This window comes from Lipotes vexillifer, unplaced genomic scaffold (genome assembly GCF_000442215.2).
Source record: "Lipotes vexillifer unplaced genomic scaffold, Lipotes_vexillifer_v1.1 scaffold442, whole genome shotgun sequence".
NCBI classification, from domain to species: Eukaryota; Metazoa; Chordata; class Mammalia; order Artiodactyla; family Lipotidae; genus Lipotes; species Lipotes vexillifer.
In genome coordinates this window covers 2,474,912-2,484,642 of record NW_006790311.1, presented here as the reverse complement: position 1 = coordinate 2,484,642, position 9,731 = coordinate 2,474,912, and positions in this window count along the sequence as shown.

Genomic DNA, 9,731 nt, shown 5'->3' with positions numbered 1-9,731 from the left:
GATACAAAGGCACAGAGTTCCATTGTGTCTGCCCAAGATCATAGAGTCTTCAGAAAGGTCCTCAACCCCACACTTGAGTGAGGCCATGACAGCCCTTTAAAAAGCTGTTTCTTTGTTTGCAAAGCAGTCAAGTCAACTCTCCTGGTATCTCTTCCTACTTACCCTCTGAACCTTCCAGCCCTGCTGGCTTGCAGACACCTGCTGGGATCTTCACTAGGGACCATTTGCATCTGCTGGCCTCCTATAGATTTTTCACTTTAATCCCCTCCTTCAATTCCAAGCCCACCTTCACTCAAGAGGTGCCTTCAGTTCCTTTTGGTTCCCATTGTAGCAGCCAAGAGCCCATACACCCAGCTCCTTTGTCCAGCCCCGGCTCTCATAGCACCAACCAAAAGAGTACAGTTCCCTAACCTACAGCAGAACCAGAATTTAAATCCAGATGTCTAACTCCAAAGTCAAAACTCATCCTCCTGTTTCATGAAGCTTCTGCATAGGGGGTCTTTGTTTCTAGACATTAGAACAAGAGACTCAGTAATGCCAAGTAAGTCTGACAACATAGAGATTCTAATGAAGTACTGAGACCTTCAGTTTGGACTCCATTAATTAAGAATGTGCGATTCCTCATGCCTGGTAGAAAGTCCATATGATCAAAAACATGAGAGATAACAAATGCTGGCATGGGTGTAGAGAAGAGTAAACACTTGTGCGCTGTTGGTGGGAATGGAAATTGGTATATAGCCACTGCGGAAAACTAGAGTTTATAGAGTTTCCTCCAAAACTGAAAACTAGAACTACCATATTATCCAGCAATTCCACTTCTGGGAATATATCCAAAGGAAATGAAAACCCTAACTCAAAAAAATATCTGCACCCCCATGTTTCTAGCAACATTATTTACAGTAACCAAGATATGGAAACAACCTAAGTGTCCATTGATGGATGAATGAATAAAGGAGTTATGGGATATATGTACAGTGAAATATTATTCAGCCACAAAAAATAAGGAAATCCTACCACTGGCGACAACATGGATGAAACTTGAAGGCATTATGCTAAGTGAAATAAGGCAGACAGAGAAAGAAAAATACCGTATGCTCTCATTTATATGTGGAATCTAAAAAACAAATGAACAGGGCTTCCCTGGTGGTGCAGTGGTTGAGAGTCCGCCTGCCGATGCAGGGGACGCGGGTTCATGCCCCGGTCCGGGAAGATCCCACATGCCACGGAGCGGCTGGGCCCGTGAGACATGGCCACTGAGCCTGCGCGTCCGGAGCCTGTGGTCCGCAATGGGAGAGGCCGCAGCAGTGAGAGGCCCGCGTACCGCAAAAAAAAACAAAAACAAAAAAACAAAAAAACCCACAAATGAACAAAAAACACCAAACTCATAGAAAAAGAGATCAGATTTGTGGTTACCAAATGCGAGGGGTGGGGGAGGGGATTTGGAGGAAGGTGGTCAAAAGGTGCAGACTTCCAGTTATAAGATAAATAACTACTAGGGATGTAATGTACAACATGGTGGCTATAGTTAACACTGCTGTATCACATACAGGAAAGTTATTAAAGAGTAGATCCTAAGAGTTCTCATCACAAGGAAAACTTTTTCTTTTTAATTTATGTATAGGAAATGATAGATGTTAATTAAAACTGTTGTGGTAATTATTTCACAATATGTGGAAATCAAACCATCATGCTGTGCACGTTAAATGTATACAGTGAGGTATGTCAATTATCTCTCAATAAAACCAGAAAATATTCAAACAGGAAAAAAAATATGTAATTATTTCAATGTTGGCAGACCTGAAAATTACTTTGATGCCACTTATAAGCAAATGAATGCTACAAACAGAATCAAAGAGAAGAGAGAAGAAAGGCCCAGGGGGAAAGACTCAGCCTGGTTTCCCAGGCGATGGCAATCTGGAAGGGGCCAGAGAATTACTGGATGACTAAAAGGGTCCACACTGGAGTTTGATAAGATTACAAGAAGGACAGTTAAAAAGGAGGAAATCAGGAGCAACTTCTTTACTTATTTCAGTGAGAAAACAGTTTTTAAATATTGTGTATTATTAAATATTATTTAAAAAAATTTTCTTTCTAAGCAGATAACTGAAGGTTTTGATTTGCACAGTTATTCTGAAATATGTATGTGCCCCTAAGTGTCTACAGTGCTTGTTGGACTGAGAACTGTGATCTAGCCTACTTACAACATTGTGCTGTGCCTGGCACACAGTAATTACCCAATGAACATGTGGATTAATAGATACGTCATTATTTAAATGATATACTGCTTAACTATGTTGTGTGTTTAATTATCGTTCCTTATATAGACCACCAGCCTGTAAGCCTCATGAGGTGAGGACCCATGTCCCCAGAGCCTGCCAGAGTTACTACATAAGATAAAAGCTATTTGTCTTACACGATAAACCCCTAATGACTAAGCCTGGAATTCAAGATACTTAATAATCTGATCCAATCCAGCCTCACTAACATAATTTCACATTAACTCACTACCCAAAGACTGTGCTTTGCTCCAGCCAAATTAGTCTCCTCTTTAGTCCCCAAGTATACCATGGACAGCTCCATTCCAGGCATCCGCATGATTTACCGTCCCAAACGAATGGACCATTTCCACTGTATTCTGTCCAGCAAAGCCCTACTCCTCAAGTTTCACTTCCATTAGCTTCCCAGGATCACTCTTTTCAACACCTTTACAGCTAAGATCTCTTTGGCACCTAGTTTAACCTGCCTTGAAACATTTTTTTTTTAAGTGCTCTGATTTTCTCAATGCCGTGGGAAGAAATATGGCATCAAAAACCATTCCTTTTACTTCTTTATACAATACCTGAAATAGAACAAAGCAAAACAGTAAGAACTGAATAACTTTATGGGGTTGGAGATGACAATAATAAAACCACATTTGTGTAATCATAAATTCAGAATGTTTTGCATCTAATGTTCAAATTAAGACACCTAAGTTACTGTAAATTACTCAGGGGTTCTAAAGAAGGGATAACAGTTAGAGACATTTATCTGCAGTGCTGCTCATTGTTTAAATATACTTTATTGTTAGTTTTTTTTTTTTTTTTAAGTTCCACACTTCTCTTTTCCCTTCTCCTCATTGTTAACTGAGGATGTGCTGTGATCTCTCTTCTCTGCAGCTGAGTAGTTAAACACATTGAAATGTCTGCTCTCAGAAGTTTGTTTTCTAAGCTGAAAAGTGTAATTCTTTCAAAATTCACAAATCAAATCCAAGAATTCTCCTGCTCATATTCCATTGTTCCACAAAACGTTTAAGGACCAAATGAAGTTCTATCATCGCTGAATGGTAATATACCATTTAATGTAAGCCCTGACACAGATTCTGCAAAAAAAGATATAAAATACTCATCTCTATTAAATTTTTTTTTTTTTTTTTAAAAAGTGTACATTTTTACTCAAGGTAAGGAGTGGGCAATTGAAAAGTAAAATATTGTCAAATTGGGAGGAAAACTGATAGGTCAAAACTTGTTTGAATCAAATTCTTTTGCTTTCCAAGGGACTCAATTAAAACAAACTTAAGCAGAATGGGAAGTCATTGACCGATTATAAGACCATAGATAGAGGGTGTTTTGCAGCTGATCTAAGTCAACTCATCCAAAGGGTGCTGACTGGCCTCTTGCTCTCACCATGCTCCTTTATGAATATCACTTTCAGATTTTCATGCTAGGTTTCTCCATGAGGCTGGACCCATGGCCACTCTCTTTACTGCCAGGGTGTAAGGTAGTCTATTTCCTTAGATTTATTTTAAAAGAAGTTTGCAGAGAAAAATTCGGATTGGCTTGGCTTGGGTCTCATGACCAGCCCCATGAACAGTAGGACTCAGTAGCATGGTAGTTGCCCATGGACAGAATTTTCAAAGAAGTTTCAAAGGAGAAGAGAGGTGAACGGTCCAGAAAAATACAGTTGACCTCCACTATATACTTGAAGGAGAAAAAAAAAACTTGTTTTCAATTCAGAGGAGTTGTTGGTTAGGATAAAAGAAAAAGGAAGAAAAAGCTTTACAATAGTGAATTCTTTCCTTTTCTATAGTGAACCCCAATACAGAGATGAAGTACTCTGCTATAATTAGAAAAGCTCAAATCAATACCTACCATAGCCCCATCACACTGCATTATAGCTTTCTATGCACAAGACTGTAGTCCCAATGACAGATGAGTGCTTTAAACTCAAGACCCTGTTATATCTCTACTCTTGAGGCCAAGGCCAGTGCCAGCACATAGTAGAGGATTTTCTACAAATGTGTAAGTAGGGAGGGAAAAGGAGGAGGGGGAGAGAAGAGATCCTTTACTCAAGTTGCCCACCATCCAGTGGAAGATCAGACATGATACAAGCAACTACAACTCAAGACAGAATAATCCGTGCTAAGGAGAATTATAAAAACATCCTTCAGTAATTTAGAAGAAGTGATTTACTCTCCTGAGAAAAATCAGATACAGCTTCATAAGGAAGTTGCTTTTGAGTATTTCCATAGAAACTCTATTCAGTAACCCTGAAAAAAAGAAATGGTGTTAAGACAGAAACAACAGGTGGGAACACTGTACCACAGCCTTAAATTGCTTATGCATAGAATAGGGTGACTTCAGAGGTTCAAGAAAGGGCTTTTTGCTCCTTATCTCCATTAAAAACATCTCCCTCACCTATTCATATTGCCTGAGAATTATTCGTAAGGAGCAAAGCCTTTCACTTCCTAATTAAGGATAAGTTTTCAAAATGCAAATATTCCTTGGTTTACAGTAAGGAGTAAATGACTAATAACTTGGCCTTTCTTGGAAGCTAATTGTGGTAGAAGGAAAAGGAAGGATAAAATGGAGGCATTATGCAGAGCAAAAAGACACTGCTGAGAGAAGGCAATTATGCATGCTCAGAAAGGCAGTGAAAGGAGAAACAGGACTCTCACCAGGCTGGAAGTTCTTGCATTGTATATTGGACTGGAAATGCACAGTGACAGTCCTCCAGATGTCGGGCCCTCTGTTAGAAAGTAAAACAAGCAACCATTGGCTCTGTTTTAGCACGTCTTAGTTTTAGTAGATTAAACTTAGGTGGGGGCTTGGCTTGACACTGAACTCTGTGCTCTACCACGGCAGTGGAAATCAGTTTTTTTAATGAAAATCAAATTAGCTTGTAAAAAGGGAGTATTTTGGATAACTGATAACTGATTTAGTATATCAGTTATCTTTTGAAACAATACACTAACAATAGTGCTATGTACCAAATCCAGGGACTTGAGAATAAATTTTATCATTGCTCACTGGTACATGGTCTGATGGTTAACTTTAATGGTCAACTTGGCTAGGCAGTGGTATTCAGTTGTTGGTCAAACACCAGTCTAGATGTTGCTGTGAAAGTATTTTGTAGATGTGATTAACATTTACAATCAGTAGGCTTTAAGTAAAGCAGATAATATGGGTGAGCCTCATCCGGTCAGTTGAAGGCCTTAAGAGGAAAGACTGAGGTTCCCTGAGCAAAAGGAAATTCTGCTTCAAGATGGCAACATAGAAACCCTGCTGGAGGTTCCCATCTGCTGGCCCATCCTACAGATTTTTAGACTTACGACCACAATGTCAATTCCCACCAGAATTTCCAGCCTGCAGCCCTGCCCTACAGATTTCAGATTTGCCAGCAGCCACAATCATGCCAGCCAATTCCTTAAAATCTCTCTATAGATAGATGGTAGATAGATCGATAGATAGAGAGATAGAGAGATAGAGAGATATTCTATTCCTCCATAGAACTCTGACTAACACACATAACTGGATAGCTGGGCAATTCTTTGGGGCTTAGCTGCCTGCAAGCTGGTCTTTCATGTTCCAGCAGGTGAGACCAGGCTTGTTCTCAGGGAAGTACAGGCATGTTATAAGAGTGGAGGTAAAGCAGCAAAAGAGGGAATGGAGGATTTCCTGAGGTATAGACTCAGAACTAGCACACCATCACTTCCACCACTTCTGTTGACCAAAACAAGTCACAAGCCCAGTTTGGATTCAAGGGGTGGGACAATAGACTCTACCCTTTGATGGGAAGAGTGGCAAAACCATTGCAGGAAGACCATTTATTGGGGTGATGAATGTAGTCAACCTAAGACTCTTAGAAAACAGGCCTGCGTAGTCTTGATAATAATACAGTTATGATGTGCAACCTAATTTGCTAACTGCTAACCCCCTCTTGAATAAGGGCATGTGACTGTCCTCTGAGTCTCAATATTTGCCCATGCAGCCGGGCTGTTAAAAAGAGTAAATGCTGTCAGATCAAAGTATCCTGAATATAATAATAGATATAATCAATATAATAACATAGATTGTATAGTTCTATCTATGCAGCACTCAACAGTTTACAAAGCATTGTTTCATTCATTATCAGAATGAATACTTAAGTCCAGGGAGATGCTAAAGGTATAAATGGAATTAAAGGAAAAAATAAACAAAAGGGAGAAGAAGGTATGAAGAAAGAAGGGAACTGAGTCTTAGAAGCATTTCGGCCTAAAGACAAATGCTAGAAAGAGTATTTCTCTGCAGAATTCTGGGCACCTAGGGGACAATTCTGAATTAGATTTGGAGATGGATAGTAAGTAGATGAAGATGACGCATGATTTAGGAGGGATATATGGGCACCAACTCCTGGAGCAAAAGAGCAAAACAATATCTTTGGAAGATGAATTTAGGGAAGAAAGTCTTCCTATGTGTAAGTAAAAGTATATTAAATGTGGATATGTTTTTATTTGTTTGAAATGCATTTCTTCCTACCTCTCCCCCTTCTTAGAAACAGGGAGCAATAGTGAGGGAAGGAAAGGGACACAATAAAGAGTACAGGAGAGGAAAGGAGAGGGGAAAGACATATAAGGGGGCCTCCCCAACCTTCTTCAAAATCCCCAGGAAGCCTGGAGGTGGAATCAGGGGGGTGTGATACGAACCACGAGGGTGAACACGTGAGCTTGCCGTAGCACAACTAGGAAAACAAAAGCAGCCTGGAGATAGTCACAGCCACAGTTCACTCTGAAATGACAAGAGATTTAGGCAGATGTACTAAGAGTTTGAACATCACTGCCCATCTTGGCGTGATGACAGAACTCCCCTCACAGCTGTCCCTGGAGGAAGGTCAAGTGTTAAAACATATCCAGGATTGAACAGTCTGATGGCAGCACGCAAGCCCTTTCAACTTCTCAGGGACATCAGGACAGCAGTTGGATATTTATCAAACACCAGCAGGGTCTCTGGTAGAGTACCAATCCCTGTGAAAGTGCAGGTCCCAGCTCAGAGAAGTTTTAAAGGCATAAAGCAAAAGGGAGGCGAGGTCTGGGCAGCCACCATCCTCATAGTCAGGCTGAACTCCGTGGCTCACGGGCCCAGCCGCTCCGTGGCATGCGGGATCCTCCCGGACCGGGGCACGAACCCGCGTCCCCCGCACCGGCAGGCGGACTCTCAACCACCGCGCCACCAGGGAAGCCCCTGAACTTTTATAATCTGCTCACTGTGGGCAGAGAAGGAGTCTCCTTTCAGAACAAGGTGTTTTATTAAAACTTCTCCCTCTTGGAAACGTTTCTACAGCCAGCCATCAGAGAAAAATCAGAAAAGGACAAAGTATTTTCTGGAGTGGAGAGTGTGAAAAGAGATTGGAATAAAAGAGGTAGGAGGCAGTAACAGCCACAATCCGCCCACTCCAGCATCCTTGCCAGTCACGTTCGCTAGAGAAAGTCTCTAGCCTTGAGGGAAGGGTCTGACTCAGGACAAATTGAAGAAAAACATAGACTAGGCTAAGTGAAAGCCGACAGACAAGGAAATCCACAAAAGAAAATCCAAGGAATGGAAGTAATTTGAAAAATTATACCTAACGCTGCATATCAAAACAAATATGAATGTACATGATTTGGGGAAAGAGCACAAAACTGAAAATTAGAAGAAACTGGTTCCAATTCTGGCTCTGCCACTTACCAGCTGTTATTTGATCTCTTTGAGTCTCAGTTTCCCCCTAATAAATGGGATCATAACCCTAGCTCGCATGATTATTGTATCAAGGAGAAAAGTCCTAGGAATGTGCCTATAAATGTAGCTTTTCAAATGTTAATGTCCTTAATTGGTATTATCATCATGTTTGATAAGAAAAGGTGATTCCAGCATATAAATTTGCATATTCATTAAAAGCTAGGAAAATGCTGATGTTATAACTATGGTCACTGCTGCAGAACCTGTCGCCGGCTAGATCTGTCAAAAAGAAAATTACAGAAACATGCCTGAAGTTGCCCTGCCCTCCCTTTCATGCTGATAAGAGAAATGAAAAACGGACTATATCCTTCACAGGAACATCCCTTTTACTGTCTTCAAACTAAATATTCATACTTGCCAACTCTCAAAGCTATTCTGAAACAAAACAGAGATCACAGTTTATCTCTTGGGCTTTTAATATCCCTCATTTGTATGGATGGAAAAGTTGAGGTGCATGTAGAGAGGAAGTGGCTCGCTCCAAATCCACATGTGCTGGGAACAGCTGGCCTTCCCCACCGTAGAGCAGCCTCAGGAGAACGTCCCAGCTTCAGGCTAGCAGCAAAACACAGAGAAGGTGTAAAATATTAAACAAATAAAGACCAAGGAGGGAAAAGGAAAAGATATATTCTGGAACATATTTTCAAAATAAGAAAGATAAATTCTGAGAAGGAAACGTGTTGGGAGAAAAAGACAACTGCTGAAATAAATATGAAAAGAAGACAAATTTGGGCCAGACCAAAAAGAAAACTCGAAAATATTAGGCAATGGTTGAAGAAAAGGTAAAACTGGGAGAGTAAGATAAACACCAAAGGGCAATAAATCATAGAAATAGCACATCTGAGAATTATTATGAATAAAACACATCCCACAGAGTAAGTCTGTGAGAAGTAAGACAAATGCAATGTGACTAAAAAATATAGGTATCATAAGGATGGAAACCCTGTTGGAAAGATAAATATCCAGAAGAACACTGGCCTCCCTGGTCTTCCATAGGGAATCCGAGTTACATGCAGTTCCTTAAGCTGTTCCTCTTGGGTTGTACTCCAGTCTCTTTCTATTCAGTACTGGAATGGAGGTCACCTCTCCCTTACCTGATAGGAGCTCTCATTTACTCTGTAAGTGACAGATGGACTCATCCCCTTAGGAGTGACACTGTTCTCCTTCTGTCACTGATAACTCCTCCCTGGGAAAAAGCCAGAGCACTGCTCTCCTATTACCAAATCTGGACCTTGTCACATGTAGGTGAGTAGCTTCAAATACGGTGTGCGCCACCAGCAACTTGCCCACATTTCCCCAGCTTCCCACAGTCGTCCAGATCACCTGACTCTCCTGTGAAAATCCCTGGACAAGATGGAGAAAGAGTAGCTTGTCGTGATGAACTTGAGGCAGGCTTTGAAGTAAGGCCGGCGAAGATTGGAAATTCTATAGTCGTTGTAGATCAGCTGTGTGATGTTGAACTAGTTAGTTTAACTCTCTGCAGCCCCTACTGCCTCATCTGGGAAATGGGAATAACAATATTCTGAGATAATTAGGAAAACGCATGTGTTTTCCATAAAAATCTAGCTGCTTTAAGGACTCAAAAAGTGGTAGCTTGTGGAATAACCACGAGTCATGACAAACATAATCTTCACCTGCATGTGGGTTCTGGGTTCTGGTGGCCTGGAATCACGCCACCACGGAGTATATCAGCCAAGGCAGAGATGAGGATGGAGAGGTCCAGCG